The 23,266-nt window shown below is 45.1% G+C and overlaps 2 protein-coding genes across 9 annotated transcripts in view; one reads left to right on the forward strand and one right to left on the reverse strand.

The window, feature by feature from the left end:
- BBX (BBX high mobility group box domain containing) overlaps positions 1-9,032 on the reverse strand; it is a 139,695-nt gene extending 130,663 nt beyond the window's left edge. For 5 of the 8 annotated variants that reach the window (XM_066340673.1, XM_066340670.1, XM_066340672.1 and 2 more), the window contains exon 1: positions 5,611-5,683. The gene's annotated coding sequence lies outside the window, so the exon portion shown is untranslated. Of the gene's footprint in view, positions 1-5,610; positions 5,684-7,166; positions 7,183-8,375; positions 8,393-8,940 lie in introns of those variants that run through there. The other 3 variants (XM_066340676.1, XM_066340675.1, XM_066340677.1) reach the window with 3 other exon arrangements.
- Positions 1-23,266, forward strand: part of MYH15 (myosin heavy chain 15) — a 468,786-nt gene that overhangs the window by 262,860 nt on the left and 182,660 nt on the right. The gene's annotated exons all lie outside the window — the stretch shown is intronic.

A 23,266-nucleotide genomic window follows, 5' to 3' on the forward strand; every position in this document is an offset into this window, starting at 1 on the left:
TTCCTGTTTCTACAACTGTGTAAGAGAAGAGTGATCCCAAAGCCAAGAACGCAGTTAGGGACATTCCACAATGTCTCAAAGCACACAATTTCCTACACACATAATGCCTTTCAGAAAGAGAATGTCATAAACCCCCAAACAAAACACCACACAGCCAGAGGGAAAACACCTTCCCACTTTCCCTCAGAAAGGGAAGGTGTAGACAGGACTTGATAAGCTTCTTGTCAAGAGAGCTTCCACTTGCATTAAGTTCCATAGATCCCATATTGTGCAAGTCCACTGAATTATTTTTATCTTTGCTGAATGAGGCTCTGTGACATTAAGGGTCAATAAAATGCTGCTTCTTACTTTCAGCATTTGCTACATTTTATAAAATCTCTTATATAGAGACACCCACGTGGAAGATTTCTGACAATAAAAATTCCATGCTTCCTAAGCAACTGATTTTCTTAGTGTAGCCTCATAAAATCTTGTTAACTTTCCTTCCCCTCACTAAAAATTGAAATGTTGTTGTACTAGGTTTCTTTGTACTCAGATATGCCTGAAGCTAGTTTATTTTCACATGCTGAATTGTCCACGCTCATAAGGACTTGCTATTACATTATGCATTTGCCTGCTATAAAGGAAAAGGCACGAACACTGGAAAGTGTCAAAACCATGCTTTTCCTCTTTGTTGATTCATTTTATAGGTAATTAAATTTGTAAATATTAGAAATAATAAAATGCTGCTACTATTGTGAGAATACTACAAATCGGTCTACACCCAGGCATTAAGTAAAGTGTGCTTGACTCCTTGACTCCCCAAATACAACTCCAATTTTTACATCAGATTTTTATTTTAAGTAACAAAACACCAGTAAACAGCAAGCCTGAAAATCTTACATATGTTTACTGTCTCTAGAAATAAAAGTTCAGTGAGCAAGTTGCCCTATTCATCACAATACTTAGAAAGTGGCAAAGCAGTTGCTTCTGTCAATTTCATGTTTTACAAGAAAATCAGTTGTCATTTTGCATTAGATTCTGAATATGAAAAAAATAATTTAATTGTGAAGAATTATTTCATATTAATCGCATTTTTAAAACTTCACTCTGAGGAATCATTTTCTTCCTTGCATTAACTTTACAAAGTTAGTATTAAATAAGTAGGGGTAATAAATACTGCAATAAACAGCAGTTTAAATACCATGTTTACTGGCAAAAGCTCTTAAGTAAACTCTCCTACTTTACACTGCCTTGTCAAAAAACATAACCAAATTGTAAACCAGTAACTTCACACCGTTCTGAAGGTGTTTGGGTTTTTTTTAAGCAGCATTATGAATGAAAGTGGAGTATTGGCAGAAGATGTCCAAGTGGCACAGAATTCAGTGAGACTACTCACATCTCAAGGCAGGCCCTTACCAAGAAAGCTTCAGAGCAGTAGCATACACCAAGGGAAAGGACACAAAACTAAGGAGTCAGATGCAGATTTTATTCCACTCCTTGCTAATGCCAACCTGCTAATAGACTGCAAGCAAGCCTACGCTCCTTCACAGCTTTTCATCTCAGATGCCTAAAACAGGGGAAAAAAAAAAAAAAGAGATTGTTCCTCATCTTGAGGTGTGTGATTACAGTATGGCTTGTGTACTTCACCAGACAGGACAGAAGTACATACGTAAGGCAAGGCCTACAACTGCCAATTAATAATAATATCATTATTATTGAGAAAATAGTATGTGTTGTTGGAGGTTTTTTTGAGCCATGCAAAACAACAGCCCATCAAGCCATCCTTAAATTTGGAATAATCTTTAGACTGATTCAGATTTTACCCCTTCTGAAACTATCAAGAAGGGTGACAGCCATAGGACTCTTCTGTGAAATTCCCATGTCCACCAGGACCACACTCACCCCACTACTCTCAGACAGAAACACTGTATCATTCGTGATCTTAAAAAAATAAAAACAAAATAATAAAAAGGAAGTAAGTCCTAATAATGTTTTGACATGAAACAGAATGAAAAAGCTTCTGGCAATAATACCCCAGGAAAGGGAGAAACATGGTAGAAGCAAAAGAAATTTAATACTGTAGAAGTACGAAGGATGACTTTAAACTACTTCTTCTCAAGAATATTTTGAAATACATATGATTATGAGTTCAATCCAGCTTTATAGATCCCTAGGTAATAACAAAAACATCAATTATAAAGTTTACAGTAAGCTACAAGTGTATCTACACTGCTTTGAGAAACTTATGAAAACTGACCCAATATATAGGCACCACATGATTTAATGATGCAGGGAAGTACTGTCACTCCCCAATCAAAGTGACCAAGGGACACATGGCTATGCTTCTGAAGCAATTTAAACCTTGGAAGTCACCAGCAGGCCAAAGCTGTGCTGCTGATTCCACTGGTGGCTACAGCAGGCCATCCCCCCGACAGGACACAGGAAGTCTGACTTGGAAAGCAGCTTCTGGTTTTGACTACATCACTTGCCAGAGCTCACAGAGACAGCCTGCAACACACTCAAATATTAAAATGAGAGTTTCAGTTCAGTTCCAATTTTAATTTATAGTACCTTCCTCCACTAAGGAGTCACCTTCAGATGAAGAAGGGGACCTGAACATTACACAAGCCATGTACTTTTGAAAGAGAAGCAGTGTCTCACCTCCCAGGTGTCCAAATTTCACCACAGGTACATTTACAAATGTCACATCACAGCAGAGTCTCGCACACCACAGCTCTCACCAACCTTACCTTTTCCACTATCACATGTGGTGGAAGGGCACCTCGTCCCAGCTCACCCAGTCAGGATCTCCTCTCTTCACAGCACCCTTTCCCCAGCTCTGTGCCAAAGACTGCCCTGCCTAATGCCATGTCCATGAGCTCCAGAGACACAGCGCATCCTCAGCACACAGACCACGAACAACAGCAACCTGGGAGAACTTTAGGCTCTGAATGTGAGCAATCACACCAGTGAATTTAACAAGACCTGTCATCTGCTTCAAGATATTCACGTGCTTACAGGATTGCCAGCTACTGAACAACTAATTTATGAACAAAGTGTCTTTAGAGCATTCCGGACGAACAGGAAAAACGTTAGTTATAAAATAATGGCATGATTATTTCTGATGTTTTATGTGGAAAACTGACATTTAATATCTTTAATTATTCACACAACATCTATGAAAGAGAAAGGTTTACATCCTTGAAGGGAAAAATAAACATGGACAAATTCCTCTCACCATCCACTCCTACACTCCTTTCCCAAATAAACCTCCTGCTGAAGCCAATGGAAGTTTTGCAGGCAATGAGCTTACAGCAAGCAGCCCCCAAAAAACTCAAAAGTGTCTAGGGCTGGCCTATTAAATACTCTGAGTTTACCTCCATACAGAAACCAGCTACCTTTCTGCTAAATTACGTGCCTGCTTGACATGGTTTATGAGCTTGCTGTACCAAGACGGACAGTAGTGTGCAACAAACTTTTGGGAGCTTGGGCCCATTTTTGAAGCACCCACAAGGCTCCTTGCTAATCAGTTCATCACCTTCTATCTTGTGACACACCAGCCCTGCATTGGCACTCTCCAGGCAAAACAGGATTTCTCTGCATCAAGACTCAATGACTAAAATCCATTCATGAACAGGTACTTTAGTGAGGACTATGTAACAAAAGAAATCTTCCCTTTTACCAAAATAAAATCTCCCTAAAGTCAATTGAGATGGCTACTAATGGACAAATCTAAGGAAATCTCTATTCTCACATTAACTAGGCACATTATTTCCACTGTCTTTTTTGTGAGCTACAAGGAAATGTATTTCTTCTCTTCCTCTAAAGCTCCTATTGTGCCTTTTAGTAAAAGAGATACCCTACGCTTTTCTTTGCTCAAGCCAGTGCAACATCAGGTGAGACACACACTAGGTGAAACATACATTTAGCACTATGTACAAACCAAGGTCCACTCCTCTCCAAGTGTGGGAAGGTTATGATCACCACTTCACTGTGAGACCAACATTCCACACATCCAAAAGACCTGAGTCAAGGTCTCTGAGCTATTCTTGTTCAGTATCTTTTACTATTAGTCGAAATAAAGAAAATGTCTATAGCACTTACAGCACTTGTGTGTGACTCTTACCTGAAATCACTGAAAATTAAGTTCAGAAATCAGTACATTTGTATTCAGCCCTGATCAACGTTTTGAAGCCTATCTGCCAGTTTTGAATTTCCAGATGCATTTTTACTCGGAAAACATCGTTGCACCAATTACCCTTCACAGAACACGATCCTTGCCAGTAATGCTATAAACCCAAAAGCAGTATTCTCCTACACAACTAGTCTGTCATAAAAAAAATTCAGTAATTGAATTTGGTGTTTATACTCTGGGACCTGCACATACCAACCACACTGCACACAAAATCCAAAAACCTGAAATTTGTGTGTAAATCTGCAGAAACTGGAGAACAGCAGAATTCTCCTTTCAAACCAACTGCCCACAGTGGTTATCCAAGCCTTAACACTAGCTTTGTGGTCATAATATCACACCAGAACACTTGCTCCCAACAGCCCCCTTCAAGTCAGCATGTTTGGGACCATCACTTATCCTATGTCTGCTACACACTGCCTGCAAAAGGTCAAAAGTATGTTATTCATCATTTGCATTTATGAGGACTAAGCTCACCCCAAATACATGTCTTCTTTTGTTTTTAATTATGAGCAGAATAGTACCAAGAAGAAATGCTGCCTTCCACTTCCCACTTTGGGCCAAACACAGGTCAGTGACACCACGGGCAATTGTACGAGAGGTGCTCTAAGTGCCACTCATTTTATATCATCTATAAATATGACACCAAAAATTCAAAACCTCTTCTTTAAACTACCACTTCCACTTCAGCTTAAAAGGTGTCAAATCCTTTAAAAGTTATTGTAACTTTTCCCAGCACATAGATTAAAAAAACTCACTGTTGTGTACCTGAAAGCTTAGGAATACGAGCAAATTAGTCACTAAGATACATATTTCAAATTGATTGGTATCTGCATTCATCAATGCCGAAAGAAAAAACAGTAACCCAGAAAGGGCATGGATGGAATCCTAATGAGCTCTCAGTTTAAGTGTTAAAACTGAACAAACTCCTGTTGCAGCAGCATTACAGTTCTGCTAAACTCCTCACTGATACTTGACCTCCAGAGTTTTCTAATTACCTACTCAGTTTACATTCTCATACTTTTCTACCACTGCATTTTAAAATGACTTTACACACTCATTAAATTTTCCACCTGTGTGTTGTACTTTGCATACTGCAATGTTAGTTTGGTTTAAAACTTTCACCTTAAGTCAATCAGATGATTATCTTGACAAAGTTTAAGGGAAGCAAAAAGAAAAAAAAAAAAAAACACTAGAAAAAAAAATAAGTGAAGAGAGCTCTGCATATGCACAGCCTTTTAATTCCCAGGTTACTTGGAGATATCTCTACATACAAACTTTGTATTCTAGCAGTAGTTATTACCATCTGGAGAAGACATGTTTTCTGAGGTGCTAAAACCAGAACAAGCATCTTCCTCACAAAAAGTGGCAGCACGAGGACCTCTATCTTATCAACAACCAAGTTCTTTTTTCACGTGTACAGTTTACATACTTACCCAGGAAGGCAAATGGAAATTACAGACAGACGAAGATGAAGCTGTCTCAAAGCCTTTGTCATGTGATAGTGACCTATAAAGTATCAAATAAAGGCACATCATCAGCACACCATGATTTTACAATATTGCAACTCAGCACATCGCCAACAAGAGGAGAGATCCCAAAACTTGAAACTTGCCTCCACCTCACCCCCATCCCAGCTAAGTTGTCACTAAAACAAGATGACAGTCGCAGGAAACCGTAGGGAGCAAACAAAAGATGCATCATGTCTTTAGAGGGCATTAGGAGTGGGCAAATGGAGCAAATCATCTGAGTGTGCATCAGCAGGGTGGGTTATTTTTCCTCTCTCTCTCTCTCTGTCACACGGATGCATGTTTATGAGCGCGCACAGACACATATACATACACACAGGGATGCATCACGTAATTATTTACTTGCACTCACAGTAACGCTCGCATGTATTATCAACATAAAAGACAGAAAGTTGACCACCATCTGCAAGGAGGCATACATAACAATAACACCCCCGGCAACTTACACAAGTCAGCGATCAATCCCCGCGCGTGGACAAGCCAAACAACGCCAAAAAAAAAAAAAAATAAAAATAATTTAACAAGAAGAATAAGCCATCAGACCGCAGGTACGAGATCCACCCGGGAGAAAAGACACAGAGCGACGGAAAGGCTGGAGCCCAGCCGCAGGTAATGCCCGCTGCCCCCCGAGCCGCCCGGAGCGCTGCGGCCGCCCCTCCGCCACCGCAGCCCGCGGGGAGCGACCCCCGGGCGCCGCTCGCAGCCGCCGCCCGCCCTCCGCCCACCCCCGCCCCTGCAAAGTGTAGGGCCACCGGAATCCGGGCTCCGGGCTGGGGTGGAAAGAAAAGGTATTAAATATGGAGAAAGACCGCCGTTGACCCAGGGTTTTCCCCGGTCTCCCCCCCCTCCCCAACCCGCGCCCCCCGCCCCCGGTCACCGTCAAGTTTGCATCCTAGTTACAAAATGTCGATCTTGAAGGCTGACAAGACACAGGGAGAGGGGGAGAGAACGAGAGCGAGGGAGAGAGTGAGTGAGAGAGAGAGACGAGAGAGTCCATCTTGCTTTGAGGGGGGAGGAGAGGAGCAATAATGCAGCGCATAAATCTCACCCTCCCGGGGGAAAAGTCTGCACAACACCTTTGGGGGCGGGCGGGCGCGCAGGGAAGGGGCGGCGGCGCGGGGGGCTCCCCGGCCCTCCCAGCTGCCCTCCCCGGCGGGCTCCGGCGAGGCAGGCTGGCAGCGAACACCTCCCTGCTGCTCCCCTCCTCCTCCCCGCGGGCCCGGGCGATGATCCCGCTGCTGCCGCCGCCGCTGCCACCGGCGAGGAGGTGCCGCCGCCGGGAGAGCCCACATGGAGACCGGCACCCCGTCCCTGCCCCGGCGGCCGAGCCGGGCCCCTCGGTCGCCCCGCCGGGCTGCGGGACTTGGACGTGTCACCAGCAGGACGGGCAATGGTTTCGGCGCCCCAGGCCCGAGTGACCACCGCCGGCCTGGCGGCGCCCCGGCCTCCCCGCACACACTCACCTCCGCAGAAAACTTTTAACCGCGGGCCTCCCCCGGAAAAAGTGGCGAATCCGCCCCGCACACGGTTAAAGCCCCGCGGCCCCCCGGCTCGGCTGGCGGCGAGCGGGGGAGACCCGGGCACGGTCCTTCCCCGCCCCGGCGGGGAGGGAGGGAGGAGGCAGCAGGCAGGGAGGGAGGGGGCGGGCAGCCGCCTGCCGGTGCCTCTCGCCCCGCCGCCGTGCATGTCGCCTCGGTGGCTCTCGCATCGCTTCGTTTTACCTTCCTCATTCAGCGGCGGCAGCGGGCTGCCACCGATATTCCTAACGCAAACCTGCTGCCGTGCGGCGCCCGGGATTAACGCGACTGCCTCCTTCTCCCCTGCCTCCAACCCTTTCCTTCCCCGTCCTCCTCCTCCTCCTCCTCCTCGCAAACCCACACTGGATCGGCTCTCCTCACAGCCATGCAAGTTTCATACATTGCAAATAAACCCGAGAGGAGGAAGAGCGAAGCGCCTGGCGGGGAGCGGGGGGGAGGAGGAGGAGGAGGGCTGCTTTCTGTAATTTACCAGCGACCCGATCTCGCAGCAGCAAATAACAGCCGAGCACCCATCCGGCTCTCGGCGGCCGAGAGAGACCCCCCCGAGGCGGCCGCCCCCTCCCCAAGGCGCCCCTCGCCAAGTTTTCTGTCATCGCGACCACCCAATGTCACAACTTACCTTCAGAAATAGGACTTCGCGCGGCCGAGGCCTGCCGCCACCTCCCCCCGGCCCCCGCCCGCCTTCCTCCCTCCCTTTCTCCCTCTCCACCTTAAACTTATTGACACAACATAATCCCGCATCCACGCGAAACTCCGGCAGGGCCGCCCGCCCGGCCCCCCCGCTGCCCACCGGGGCCGCCGCCGCCCCGGGTGCATCGCCGATGACTACCGGAAAACGCACAGCCCAACTCTCCGGCCGAGCCCGGCCGCCGCTGTTGTTGTCGGGGTCGGCGCCGGGGTTTTTCCTCCCGCTCCCCGTGGGGCCGCTGGATCGGTGGCTTCCCCTCTCCGGTTTTATATCTTCCTCCCCCCCGCCGCCCCTTCTCCCGGCGGCGGCGGCGGCGCGGAACCCCCCAGGCCGGCGGCAGCCGATACCGATCCGCGCACTCTCCCCCGCGCCTCGCCGCCCCTCGGGATGAAGTTTCGTTTCTGTCTGCCGCGATTTCCCTGTCAAGTCCCCCCGGAGGCACGCACCGAGCGGCGGCCGGTGGCCATCCCTCCTCCTCCTCGCCCTCCTTCCCCTTCCTCTCTCCGCCGCTGCTCTTGCCTCTCTCTGTGGCGGCGAGAGGTGCCTGGTTTCAAACGCAGCCTGGCACTGGCTGGCCTACCCCCGCCGCCTCTCGGGCTCGGCTCGCTGGTGTTTTAAATGCCCTGCGCTGTACCGCGATCCCTCGGCCCCCTCGCCGTCAAACACCCCCAGTCACCTCTGCCCTCCCGGCCGGGCGGAGGGCTGGAGGCACCAACCCACCCGTCCTCCGCTGCCCAAACTTTCAAAACGAAGGCAGGGCTGGCGAGAGCGAGGAAAAGTGACTGGGAGCCGCGGCAGCCGCCGCGCCGGGCAGGGAAAGCTCCGCGCCTCCCTCCCGTCCTCCAGCGCCGCAGGAGGGGCGCGGGGGGCTGCCCCGCCGCTGGGGCGCGGACCGTAAAGCGTGGGGCGAGGGCACCCCTCTCCCCATCTCTCCCTCTCTCTCTCGCCCTCCCTGCCCGCCGCTGCCCATCTCCGCCTGCCCGGAGCGGGTCGGCGGGCCGGGGCACTCACCTCGGCGGGGCGCGCACCGCGCCGCTGGGCCGGACGCGGCTCGCAGCGCAACCCCTCCGCCTCGGCGCCCGCGGAACGCGGCTCCACACAGAGCCATGCAACCCGGGCAGCGCCACAACACTCCCCGCGATATAAGGCGCCCCGCCATTGGCCGACGCGCTGAGCGACGGGCCCGCCGGCCACTCAGCGCTGCCGTTACACCCGCGGCCCGCGAGGGAGCCGCCGGCGCACACACTCCCCGCACACACTCACACAAAGATCGCCGCGCTGCCCCTCGCGGGGTTCGCGGAGCCCCCGGCGGTGCCGGAGCGGGGCAGGGAGCGGGGGCCGCCCGGGGCGGCGCGGAGCCGTGCCGGCCACAGCGCCGGCAGCCGCTGTCCATTGGCCGCCCGGGCAGCGCCGCGAGAGTAAACTACGCCTGCAGTGGGCAGCGCCGCGGGGCAGCGGGGTGCGGGCTCGGCCCGGGCCCGGCGCGCCCCGAGCCGCCCCCCATAACTTACTCGGCCGAGTTGGGCGAGTTTCATTCAGAGGCCACAGCACAGCGAGCCAGAAGTTGCGGGAGGCAGCAGCGCATCCGCGCAGCCCCTGCCGGGCAGTAAACACGGGAAGCCAGCGCCGCGCCCCGCGGGCGGACGGGCCGGGCCGGCGCTGCCCCTGAGGCGGCCGGGGGGCTTCGGGCAGCGGCGACGGGCGGGGATGCGGCACAGCTCCGGGCGGTGCCTCCTGCCGTAGGAATCCTCGCCCAGGCGTGGCGGAGAGGCCCTCACCGGGCCGGCGTCGACAGCACGGCCGGCTTCACCTCGGCTTCCCACAGAGACCGCTCTGCTGGCAGAACGAGCCGAGTGTAACGCTGGGGTCCGCGCCACGCTCCGCGCCCTGCCCGGTGCTCTGCCCTGCGCCAGGCACACGGATGTGCAATTCGTGTGGGAATTTCTCTGGCTCGCGGGCCGATACGCACAAAGCGACAGTGTGAGGCCAGCACCTTTTGCATGGCTGCGTGGCGATTGTGCTGACGGGTGTTGGAAATGTAGTCTAACTTTTTAGGAGAAGCTCCCTTCCCACCACAGAAATCACACACAGAGTGGAAGCATACTGCGTACACTGACCCTGTGCAGTAATGTTCGCGAGGGCTTGAATATATACAGCATGATACCCTCATGGTTTTTAAGCAGAAGACATGTTTCATTTATTCTTGGAGTTAGGAAGAACTAAATTTTTGTGTGGCTCTGTCTCTAGGTGGGATGCTGACTTCCAGTCAGCAATTGTCATTGAAAAAAAACCAAAACAAAACACTTAAGGAATAATAGTTACAATAACAAGGGAAATATACTCTTTTTTTTTTTCCAGTAGAAGAGCAATGTTTGTGTTTTATGATGGCCTTATACATCCAAGGATGCTGCAGGGTTTGTTACATATGTTCTAAGTCCTGACCTTTTTTTCCAGTGTAATATGGTTAATTTCAGCATCTTTGCATGGCTTGTCTACTCTTCCTTCATTCCCCAACCCCTTTTCTCAGTATTGGCAGAATTATGTTAAATAACTGTGAAATAATATTTATATCTGAATAATACTGTGCAGCAAAGTACAAGCTCATATTAGAAAACTAAATTGTATCCGTTTTTCTGAGAAAGCATTTTAAATTCGCCTGCACATTTTTTCTTAAGTGACAGAAGTATTGTAAACGCCCCACCCTCTTGTTTGTTGTAAGCAGAGGTGGGTTTGTCAGTGCCTGAATAACATTAAAAAATAACAGCATAAACATATTCTTGTAATTAATGCATTCTACTTCGGTATTTCATTTTCATTGCTAAGAAGGCAGAGCTGACCATCTATCCGCTGGAAGTCAGGTGCACGTCAGGTGTCAGAGGCTGGGACACTGGCAAGCGAAGGCCCACACATTTCATTAGTCACATCTGAAAAGGTTGGCCTAATTTTTAGCAGAGCTTCCTCCTATCGTTTCCAGATTGTGAAGGGCTTTGCAGTAGTGGGTAAGCAGCATCTTTTCAGTATGCATAAACAGTTGCTGTTAAGAGGCCTAATCCAGACAGTTAAAACTTACATTGTATAGTTCCTTACATGTCAGTGTTAGTGCTATAAGTGCCTCATTTCCTGGATTTTTTTACCTGTATTAGTAACACCACACCATGGAGCCTCTCCTACCTCTTCATGGCTAAAATCCTGTCAAAGCAGGTAATTACTGAGCAATATAAGTGATGTTGGCACTTGATAGTATACAGGAACTTCGTTTTAAAAGTTGTTTCATTTTGTTGTTAACAGATCTCTCTGTTACACTTGATACCTTTGCTGGCCATTTCAGAAAAGAGGCCAAGATAAGGACACCTTGCATGTAATATATTTTTTCACAGTTGTACAAAATGGATATACAGTGCTCCTATGTAGAACAATTGTGTTTTGTGTCTGCTTCATACAGTTACCAATGGCTTGTGAGTTAGTTGCAAGGCAGGCCACCTATTAGGTCTGTAGAAGCACAAGGATTTTTCACCCTTTAAGAGAGATGCTGGTATGTTCAGGGAATAGAATGCTCTGCGTCGCCACTGCCTTTGATTTATTCTGTCCATAGTGAAAGAGAGAACAGTATTTTAGTGGGTTGTCAATCCAAGACCTTTTGCAAACACTGAGGTCGTGAAGGGGAGGGGGGAGGATAGTAAATATTTCTGGATTTCCATTTGTCTATATGTGATTTCAGGCAAATTAATCTCTTTTTATGCCTGCTTGGAGATATTTCTGGCTTTCATCAGCCACGGTTATCAAGAGTTTTAAATTGTTAGCAAGTGTCTGTGAGGAATTTTTCAAGGGACAGTAAGACAGCAAGCGCTGAATTTTTTTAACTTGCTTGCTCATTATTATTTTAGAACTCCACACCAAGTTGCATTTGTAGATTTTTCTGCAAAAACCTGTGTCGTAAGATGGGACCTTTCTGTCACCTGTGTTAGTTTTTGAGAGTGATGTCCTGACCCTGCCTTGTGGCAGGCTGACGTGGGCTGCTGTGCACAGCCAGCCTGTGCTGAAGTTGGTGCAGTTCAGCTCAGATAAATTGTTTGCTCAGTTGTGTGCACAGCAGGATTTGGGGCTCCCAAGTTGCATGTCCGTGGCATTTGTGTGAGTTCATGTGGGTTTGCCTGCTTGGCACTCAGCAGAGTATGTCCCTCCCAACTGCGTGTCCCCTCCTAATTAATCCATGGCACAACAGAAAAGACATAAGCAGCCATGAGTGTCTGCTTTGTCCATAGAGAAAAAAAATTATTTCCATTCACTTTGTTCTTATTTAATAATAAAATAGTAGCATTGATATAAATAATAGTAATGGCATTTTTTTTAATTTTTTTTTTTAACTCACTTCTTTGCGGCCTGCCATGGTGCTCTGTAGTGCTGGGCAGCAGACTGAGTTGGATCCTTCATTACCATCTTCTCTCCTTCTCCTGCCCAGGGCAGAAGCTACCTGCTGCCTGCAGAACTGACCTGTCCACTGGTAGCTCTTCCGGGCTGAGGTAGACACGTGTTCCATGGCCGTTGTAAATTTATCCAGATAATAAAAAGGAAGCTTGGACTAGGCAGCTGCAGCCTGAGCCTGCAGGCCCTGGGTCCCTTTGAGCTGCTACCATGGCTGACTACAAGTGACGGTTGTCATGTGAGCAGGGAAGGAAGGCCATAAGGCAACTCTGGAGCATATGCTTTATCTGCGTTAAGCTTTGCACACAGCCTGGGGAAGAAAGGGTGAGGCAGATGCAGCCTTACGGAGCATGTCCCACCTCTGTTGCTTTTTTTTCCTGTGGCCTGTGCCCACCCAGAGTCCGTGGAATAGCGTGGCATCCTCCAGGTTAAAAAACACTGGAGCAGGACAATGCAGTAGTGGGCCTATTTTCCTCCCCAATGCACTTGTATAACGTGGTAACATTAATAGCAATTTATGTGCAAGCGGTGAAGGGAGGAGGCATTTTAGCTGAACTAAAGCTGCAGAATATTCACTGCAGAGTAGGAACAGAGCCACAGGACCAGTGCAGGACAGCCATTCTTCAAGGAGCACACTAGCACACTTCTAGGAAGTTATTGTTCCCACCTCGGCTCCACTTTCAGTTTCTTGAGAACTCAACAGAAGTTTGTAGAAGTCAAAGAAAGGGCCAACTTGTTCTGTTGGTTTCTCTGTAGGAGGTCACAGTTATACTCTGACTATATTTCTTTGTTCCTATTCCTTACTCCTGTGCTTTCACAACATTAAAATAATCAGGGTATTTTCTTCATAATTTTGAGATTCTGCTTCTGAGTGTTCTTTTTCCATACTTGTGCATCTAATCATCTAATTCATACTGTCTCCTATCAACTGATTTCTTTTTTTTTTTCAATGCCTCTTTTGACTAGAGGAGCATTAGTAGCTGCAACCCTTTAACAGAACCAGACATTAAGAGCATTAGATCCTACAAGCAAACTCAGGCCTAAGCTGCTACTACTTTCATTTGACAAGTTAGACACAAGAGTAGGAAGGGGAACAGACAGGTGAAATGACCTGCCAGGAGTCTCGCAGTATGGAGGCAGCAAAGTCAAAAATCAAATTTGAGCTTCAAAATTCCAGTGCATTGCTCCATCCATTTCTTTCTCTGCTGCTCTGAGATTTCTCTTTCTTTTTAGTGCCTCATTTTTCTAGAAAAATATAACTACACCTTGAGGAGCTATTTACCATTCTTTCCTGTTTCAGAAGGAATAGGTTAGCCAGAACGTCCACATCCGTTTGAGTCTATCATCTCTGTAAAAAACTCCATCTGACCCTGCAAGACATTTAGGTATATGATAAACTAACATATATTAACTAACCAAACTAGTGTACTTGAAGTACAATGTCGAGAATAGTGAAGCAATTGTCTGCTAATCTCTAAACTCAGTAGATTTTCCTTGTCCATATACAAGTGTACTGCAGTACACAAAATGTCTAAGTCAGGTCAGACCTGCTTGCTTGATTTTTTGTGTAGCCCTTTGAGTTAGTCTATTGCAAGCAAATCAGTTTCTGTAGCCAATGCCACACGAAAGCAGTGGATCTGTCATTCACATCCAGTAACTTGGGATTCCTTCACTTACTGACAAAGTCCCTGTTAGAAGCTGGGCCAAAGCATAGCAGGTTTCTCTCAATCCCACACTTCCAATTTTTACAGTTCTGCTTTAATTCTCATGTAAACGGCAATAATGTTTAACTGCTTTGAGCATAAAATGTAATTGGAACTCATGTTTCAGTTTTAGATTGTTTGCTCCTTATTACATTTTAGTGCTATCAAGAAGGTTTCTTCCTCTTCCACCCAAGAGTGTCTTTTTCCTATCTCTGTTTCTGGTATTATTAAAGCTTTTTTTTTTTTTTTTTTTCCCCTTCTTATTCCTTTTCTGTAGATGTTCATGGTGCTTTAAAGAAACGACAGCTCTGTTCTAGTATCTTTCTTCAACGTCCAGAGTACCACCAGAGACCACAAAGTTACCTCACAAATATGTATTTACTTCTGTCTAGAAGAATGAAGGCAATCAAGGAGCAAAAATTCTCAGCCTTGCAGGGCTGCTGCTTAGCTGAGGAGGATGTTGTTGAGTCTGTGCCTGACAAAGTGGCAAGTGCCTGCAGTGACTCAAGTGGAGGAGCAGCACCCGTTAGATCTGGGCATGGATCCTTGAAGCTTGGTGACTTCCCAGATGCATGTCTCACTCCCCACTGCCGTGCCTGGAGTTATGTTCATTCTGAGACCACAGCACACTTTTTTTGGCCACACGGTGTTGCTACCATTTGTAAAATAAACACAGCCAGTGACCATTTGACCCTGAATAACAAGAGCGTGCGTTAGTCATTGTACTTCTCAAAGACGAGGTGTTTGACTCTTAACTTGTTATATCTAGGGAAGTACAGAGCACTGCAGATGTAGCATTAGGGATCTTGTTCATCTCTGCAAGGGAGGGGCTTCAAAGAGGTGGAGATCAAAATTTTAGTCCTTCAGGTGGTGGCTGTGTGACACACTGAAGGCAGTGTGTAGAAGTCCTGGCTCAGCTCCTGTCAAAGAGGAAAAAAATAACCTCAGTCTGGTGGAACACAAAAACAGGGAACCACATCTAGTATTTCCTTCTGGAAGCATTGCTTTTGGAATTAAGATTTTCAGCGTTCAAGAAAGATGTAGGGTGGGGAGCAAAACTGGATGGATCTTGAGGCCTTCTAGGAGAAAAAAAAAAAAAGAAAGAAGGAATAAAAATTCATGTCTTGGACTAGTGACACCTACTATAAATATTCTTGCAGAAGCAAGACTGTGCACTGCTTCAATGCATCCAGGTGAGAGGCCTCATGAGAGGAAATTAAATCAGAACATTGCATTGTTTCTGTCCCACTAGGTTCAAATGGAGAAGAAGGTGAAACTTAAGAAGGGCACTTTTATCCTGCTCCTCCCTGTTCAAACATGAGACTCATTGGTAGGCCAGCCTGTAAGAACTGGCTCTTTTGAAAATATATGGTGTGCCTTCTGCGTGTCTTCTTAATGGGGCTTTTCCCTGAAGTCAGCAGGTTCTTGAGGCATTCCCCAATGCCAAGTGCTGCAGCAAGGAAGATACTTTACTCTAGAAAGCAGGCAAATTCCACACTACCTGCCTGCCAGGCCTACTTGGTTTAGCTCTCAAACACCCCTGGTGGGTGTGCATTTCCCTTGTTCTGATTGTCTGCAGGTCTGCCTTAAGCCCTTGTTTGTGTTGAAATCTCTGTATCACTAGAAGTTGCATCCTTCGCTGGTTGTAATGCTGTGTCTTCTTATAATTTTGTAAAAGGTTAAGTGGTGGAGCTCATCCATATTTTAGGTTTTGACTCCATCAGCAAAAAATCAGTTTGATAATACCAGGCCATTTATTTTCAGATTATGAGTTTTGTAAGTTGCTGGTTTAGGGGGTTACATTTATGTCTGTGGAGGGAAGGGGAGGTAGAAGTACCAATATTTGCAGCAAAAGTTAAAATTGTCAAATGCTTTCAAAATTAGGCATTTTCACATTAAAAAAAAAAATCCTTAAAAATGCTCCAACGTGAAACATAGCATTTTTAGTGCATTTTCCCTGACCTTCAATGCCAATTTTCTTCAACAAAAATTCGTCCATGTTAACACAAGTGATCTGTTGTCTTTGTTTGGTTTTGGTTGTGGTTTTTTTGGTGGGTTTTTTGTGTTGTTTTGTTGTTGTTGTTGTTGTTGTTTGGTTTGGTTTGGGTTTTTTTTAAACTTCCAGCAGTTTGAAAGATCAGTGGTTTGCATAGCCATGTCTGCAATTTTTTTTCAAATTGAAAATTTGCCTTGTGGAAGGCATGCAGAGATCTATGGTGAGATTTATGGTCTGTGATGAACTGGGTATTCATAAAGAAACCTTAAATCTGTGACTTTGTTGAAGCCCTACTGAGAAGAACTCAAGTCATGCATGCTCAGCAGTGCTCAGATTAATAATTATTTCCCCTTCATTCTTAAATTTCCAGATGACTGTTTCTTCCACTCCACTTTTTCTGCACATATTGAAGCCTTATTTTGAAAAGTACTAGAGCTCCTTGCACTCAAACCTAGGTCCCAGGCAAAGGGAGGTTTATACATCTTCTGTTGACTTTGAGGGAACTGTTCATGCATATAAGCTTAAGCCTGTGCATGGTCTTGGTTCTTCCAAGAATTCCTGCTCCCAAAAGAAACAAGTGATTTTGGCTTCATCTTTCTTGTGAAGCTGGAGGTTTGTGTTGTGACACACTTCTTGCTTCAAAACTTTACAGTTTGTGAGCAAAATCCTGACAGTGTAAAAAGCAGGATAGATAGATAGATAGATAGATAGATAGATAGATAGATAGATAGATAGATAGATAGATAGATAGAGTTTGTTCACTACTGCAGAACCTTCTCCTGCTATCATGAGTTTATAAATACTTGCCAGGATCTCTTATTTTGGAGTACAGGTGGCAACAGCTAGACAGAAGACCTGGTCTGAGATTTCTCATTCAGCCAGTGCTACATACCAGATTTTTGGTTAATGGAAAGAATCGAAGGATTTTGTTTGTGTAACATCTGCTTATATAGCTTTAAGTTTATGATCATTTTTATTTATACTTTTCATTGTGCTGAGTTATATTTTTCATGTATGCAGTGCTCTCTTTGCTTTCACTATTTCACAAATAAGCCTGAAATAAGATGCTGAATTGTCCAAAAAGGTGAAAGCCTCTCCCTGGCTGCCCCCACAAATTCAAACACAAAGTAGCAGTGCTGTGTGAACCCCTTCTAAGAAGGGTGTTGTACTAAACCCTGACAAAGTTATTGGAAAGGATCACATTCATGTCGATCAATGCAGGGCAGTCCTGGAACTCTGCCCTTCTGCTGGCAGTGGTATAATTTAGATCTCAGCATCTTTGTATCCATACATGCAGGTGAAACAGGCGTGTGCAGCTGAGTGGAGCAGAAGCTGTGACCATGCACCCTCTTCTGTTTCCTTTCCTTACCACACAGAATGTTAACTGCTGTGGGAAGTGTTACTTCCTTAAGGAAAAATCTTCCTAGTATTTTACATCATATTTGACAGGAACCCCTTCACCTTACAATTTCAAATGGATGCATTTCATGAGAAAATTTTCATATTTCTTATGTGACATGTACCAAACAGAACATTTATCTTCGTGGAATTGTTTGAATTTGCTATCAAAATAAGGAAATAAAAACATTAAGTGTAAATGACATTTTCCTATGGACATTCTCATAAAAACAAACAAACAAACACACAAACAAACACACAAACAAATCAAAAGCAAATAAAACCCAAGCAGCTGTCTGGCAAGAGGAAAATTGTATGGGTAAAAATATCTGCTTGCTTGATTCCACATGCAGCTGTTTTTCAGGGAATGGAAATGCTTCATTGTGGAGGCCTCTAACCTCATACAGGCAGAACCTGATTATGTGAGGCTGGATTGTGGAGCTGTAATATGTGTTGGCAAGCACTTTCTCAGCAGGTACAATGACCTAAGTAAATGCCCACCAACACAAAAAGGTCCTCACAGTTCCACCTGCCTGTTGATACACTTACAGAGTGAGTACTGGACTGAACTCCATTGTACACACAAGTTAACAAGCAGAAAGACTTAAACACAAGGAAATGGGGTAAGCATGCAGGCCTGAATATAGATTATTGCCCAGGGTAAATTCAGTTTATACAAAACATACATTCATCCAGCATGTTTGAGGGTTCATCCCATGCACACAGGGCTGAACAAGACCAAGATACAACAGCTTTTTTTCTAATTTTGTGCCTTTCAACACAGGAAAGTGCATGATTAAGATCAAATATATCCCTATGATTTCAAACATTTAATTGGCAAACCCGTTTCCAGAATGTTTTACGTTTCTGAAATGAGGCAAAGACAAAGCAAAGACACTGTTAAGCTATGGTGTATGCAACTCCTGGACATAAGTTATGACTGAAAAAAAAAAACCCTACTGGGAGCTAGGACAAGAATCACTTCAGCTATTTGCTAGTTGAATAATTGGAGATGTTTTACAGTAACAAATTCTCAAATGGGGTATTGCCATCCAAATGAACTGGCAGCAATGGCCTCAAAGCAGTGCTAGGTGGAAGAGCCTCATTCCACTGAGCTGATTTTAACATCAGTGCCTCTAAAGGGTTCAGCATCTGGATACAGCACATCCCTGGGAGGCTGTGGGCTCGCATGGCCCTTGCTAGCAGAGTGGCTAGAGAGTAAGACCTCTCCCTCAACATTCAGGTTAGGCCAAGTCTGTCTGCAGTCCTATAAGAAAGTATCTTCTAGGAAAATGAGAGTGCAAGCGCCACCATATGTCAAAACTCTCTTATTGACGTAGGTAGTTCTGTGCTAGGGGGGTTTTCCTAGTTCTTCTTTTGTTGCCTCTGTATTAACTTGGTTTGATTTCTGATCATAAGCATTGCCTCTCAAGGGAAAAAGTCTTGCTCATTGTTGATCTGTTGTGTTTTCTGCTGAGTTGTTCCGGTAGGAAAAGCTGCCAATGTGTCCTCTCCTCCAAGACACATTCAAATAGGAATATGGGGCACACTCTGTTTCATGTATTTTCACCACCTTCCCTATCTTTTCTCTGCATTGGCTTTTTTACCCTGCTCACACTTGGGTGGAAATTGTCCATTGTTGTTCCCACTTATTTATTTTATTACTTTTCTTATTTCAGAATCCCTCTTTATAATGAGCACAGCCTCTGCAGCACTTTTAATGAAGGAAAAATTAGTTTATTTGCAAACTCATATACTCCTTTATGATTTAGGGCCAGGAACATATAGAGAACCCTTCCTCAAAAGTAGTTTTTATATAATCAACTGCAATAGCTTAATGAAAACGCCCAAAAACTTTTTAGGCATTTTTCCTGTTACCATGAATAATGATGCACTTTCAGTAAAAGGTATTATTAGATTTTGGCTAGAAAATTACATGGTTGCTACCTTCCCTGTTACTGTTCATCACCTTCCCAAGAAAAGGCCTAGCTCGTGAAATCTTGTTGCTGTTTTTGTTAGAATGCAACCTCTCATTTAAAATATTACTTTGACCTCTTGTTCTCCAGCTTTATTCAGAGCTTTTATAGTGACACTGAAGAAAGTCTAGAGTGTGATTTTGTCAGATTGTTAAGCCTGGACAGAGCTCTGTAGGGGTAGCCTGCTTTCCTTGTGGCAGTAACCAAATACATGTATTGACAACAGAACTCATTTCTTTTGCAAAACTTCTGTGTGCTTTGAGAAATGTTGTGTATTTCCTGCTGACCAATTTTATGCTGAACAAGCATGTGTGTATGTGTGAAAAAAAAGAGGGGAATAATAACCTACAATATGCAAAATTTCAATATAGTAACTGTCCTAGACCCCTTTTGGACTCCTTTATATATGATGTAGTATTTTAGCATAACAATAAGATGAAGGTCAATTTCTTTAGGTGTTCTTTTAGGAGCCCTCATTTTCTCACTATCTTTGGATTCAGAGATAATAAAACAAGGATGCTAGCACAGACTGTTTCAGCATTTAGCCTTTCACAGCACATGGTGCTTGATAATAGCATCCTGTTGATCTTTGTCCTCTGTATTAGGCTCTGTAAAAAGCTGTTAGGAAACAGTTTTAGTGCTGGGGACTGATGAAAGCATAGGATGCTGCTGTGTTTTTGTTTCAACCAGAGATTTTATGGAAGTATCAAAGGATTATTTCTTATCTCTGTCTAAATCTGAAGTTTCATTCCCCAATGCTATCAAACTAACACCTTTCTTTAGTATAATACATACATGCCTTTGCAAATATTTTAAAAGCACTCATCCATCGTGTGTTGTAACACAAAACTAACCACCAAGAAGCAGACTTCCTAGCTTATTCTCCAAGGGTGAAATTCAGTTATACAGAGGAACAAAACAAGGTTTCTGTACCATCCAAGTCCCTTGTAGTCCTGTTTATGCTGACTTTTTGCACACAGGTAAACTCTACCACAAAGAAACAAATTTTGGTAGTGTCTGAGTGCCATAGTCAATTAAATTTCATCTGTAGGACCCATGTCGTTGTGTGTGGAAGACAGAAGAGATGCTGAGTGGAGTTTTATGCCCAATGGACCTGGCTGATGCCCAGCTGAAGTCAGGGGAACTTTTGCAACTCCTTCCAAAATCAACAGAATGGCTCCTTCACGCACTCCCTACTTCTCTTGCTAAGTAACAATTTTCTGATATTTTCAGGCACTCATGCTCTCCAGCTTGGAATCCCCACAAGGTTGGTTTTCATAGCAAAATGCATCCCTCATTCTTTTAAATTTGGGTAGACAGAAGAGAGTAAGGTGAGTAATATTTTTTTCTTGCTATTTGTGTTGGGATGGTGAAGGTTTGCCAAAGATTACCTGAGATTTCCATGTACAAGGTGTGAGTGCAGACTGCAGCAGTTTGAAGTGGTGTGAACCAAAGTGGTGTGTTGGTTTTAAAGGTTTTTCTGCTTAATTCAGTGGAAAGTAGTACTATCCTAGTACCACTCCCTAGCTGTTTGCATTTTAGCAATGAGTGTCACCTACTTAAAAAATACTTGATATTATCCTCATTAAACGACCTCTTGTAGTCCAAAGTAATCTGTTATTCCAGAAAGGATCCTGTCTCCCTGTAGAGAGAGCTTACAGCACCTTGCAGACCTTACACAGCCCTCCAAGTAAACAGAAAGTCTCTCAGTGACCTCAAGGGCTTAGATAGGGAACCCTATGGACTGCACAAGACAGGTAACACCATCAAAAGCACTTAATAAGTAATGACAGTCACTAGGTCTTTTTCTCCAAATGTTGGATGACTCTGAAAATATTTATCCCAGGGCTGGCTGTACGTTCTCAGCAGTACAGAGCACATAAATGGTACTCAATGAATAATATAAAAATTCCTCTAAGTACAAAAATATTTCTGTTCAGGAGAAACACAATTTTATGCTTTTCTGTTTTTTTGGTCAATATCTTTATAAGCATCCCTTTGGCTATAGTATTTTCTCAAAGTGCAAATATGTACTATGTGTCAAAATAAAATATTTATTGAATACATTTACTTTGTGTCTGTTGAGATATGAGAGGATTCTGAAGTGCTTCTTTGTTGCACCTGTTGAGGCCATTTTACAGTCTCTCTTGGCTGGAGACAATGAAAATTTTAAGCTTCACAATTCTGCGAAAAGAAATCGTTGAAGAGGACTTGAATTGAAATTGAACACAAGCATTCACTGTTGCTGGCACTCCAGGAACAAACACAGAACCACTTAAATCCTCTAGGTGTGGATCGTTGTCTCTACAGACCGAGTCCTTATTTGTGTGTGGGATGATATGAGGCAGTACTGCAGACTGATGGTGCAACTTGTCCACGGATACCCGAGGTGAATTGTGGCTTTCCTGATGCCCCCAGAGGAGGCAAAGCACAGGGACTGAGTATTTTCCTTCCCTCTTTCTTGCAATAACCCAAGGAGAAGAGTGTGAGGCAGTGGAGGACTGTTACACCATGGCCTGAATCCCCAGGACACTAGAATGGGTTTGTAGATTACTGTGGCATTACTGAAGGTATAGACCCTGATAACCTCTGAGAACAAAAGGGGATGTATCTTTCCCCAGCCTCCATGGAAGCTAAGAAATTGAAGAAAATTCAGGTGTTGGCAGAAGGTCAAAAACCAGCCTTTAGTCCCCACAACTGATCCTTCCTGTCAGAGGAATTTACTCTGAGGCAAGTAGGTACTCCTACTGGGCTCATCTCATGGAAAGTGATAAATGGATGACAGTCTATCAGGAAGCAGACAAGGCACCCTCCCAGAGCCTCAATGTCCATGTAAGCAGCACCAGTGGGTATTGGAAGCTCAGACCTTGGCTTCATGTGCAGCTCCCCTTTGAGATGCCTGGTGCTGCAGCTATTGCCCACTCCTGGTGCTGCTTCACAAGGTTCCCTCAGTCTTCACCCCATGGTTTTCCCTGAGTACCTGTTACCAGAGGCAGCCATCAGGCATCTTAAGCCTCTTGCAAGAGGTGAAGGCCAAACGAAGGCATTGTTATCCCTTTATGTGCTGTAATTCAGATTAAAAATGTGGAACTTTGGGCACAGTTTCTTTTAAGGACAATCTATGAATGACTAAGTGGGTCTGTATACAGACTCATAATCAAAGGGTTTGTGGATCAGAAGATAAAGTTGCACTGTAGCTCTCTTTGTGAAGTGATTGGCCCTTTGAATATGTGAGCAATAGATTATAAGGCCTAGAACAAGTAAAATTAGGTGGTGATTCAGTTTAGGCTAGATGTCCTTCAGCTCCCACTGTAAGTGATAGAAAGACCTACAGGCTCCCCTTGGACCCGGACTCACTGGGGGTTTCTTTTGGTGGTTGCTCAGCTCCCCTTACTGTCTACACACAGAATCTGATAAGAGTGGTTTTTGTCAGAGTTACGTATGTGCCTGAAGTGAGTGGTGTCACAGCTCCATATAGCTTCCTGTTTGAAGATTTAGAAGAACAGAGAACCTACAAAATGCTGATTTCCTGCCTACCCTATTTAAATTTCCTATCTACCAGATCTGAATTAAGCACACAGGAATGACTGCCCCAAATAATCAAGTTTATACAGTTCAAACACATTCTTCAACCCAAGACCCAATTCAACAACTTATTTTATTTCCTCACCTTGTTACACTCATTGCAACCATCGATACAATGCAATTATGCTTAATCCAACACAGGATCCCAATTTTTTTTCTGATACACTGGGATATTGACTGCCAGAGAATGGGAGTGAAGGTCTATCAAACTAAAGAGTGCAAATAATGACTGGTCCTTCAGATGATAATTCTAATTT

The sequence above is a fragment of the Sylvia atricapilla genome, chromosome 2, assembly GCF_009819655.1.
Source record: "Sylvia atricapilla isolate bSylAtr1 chromosome 2, bSylAtr1.pri, whole genome shotgun sequence".
Lineage (NCBI taxonomy): Eukaryota > Metazoa > Chordata > Aves > Passeriformes > Sylviidae > Sylvia > Sylvia atricapilla.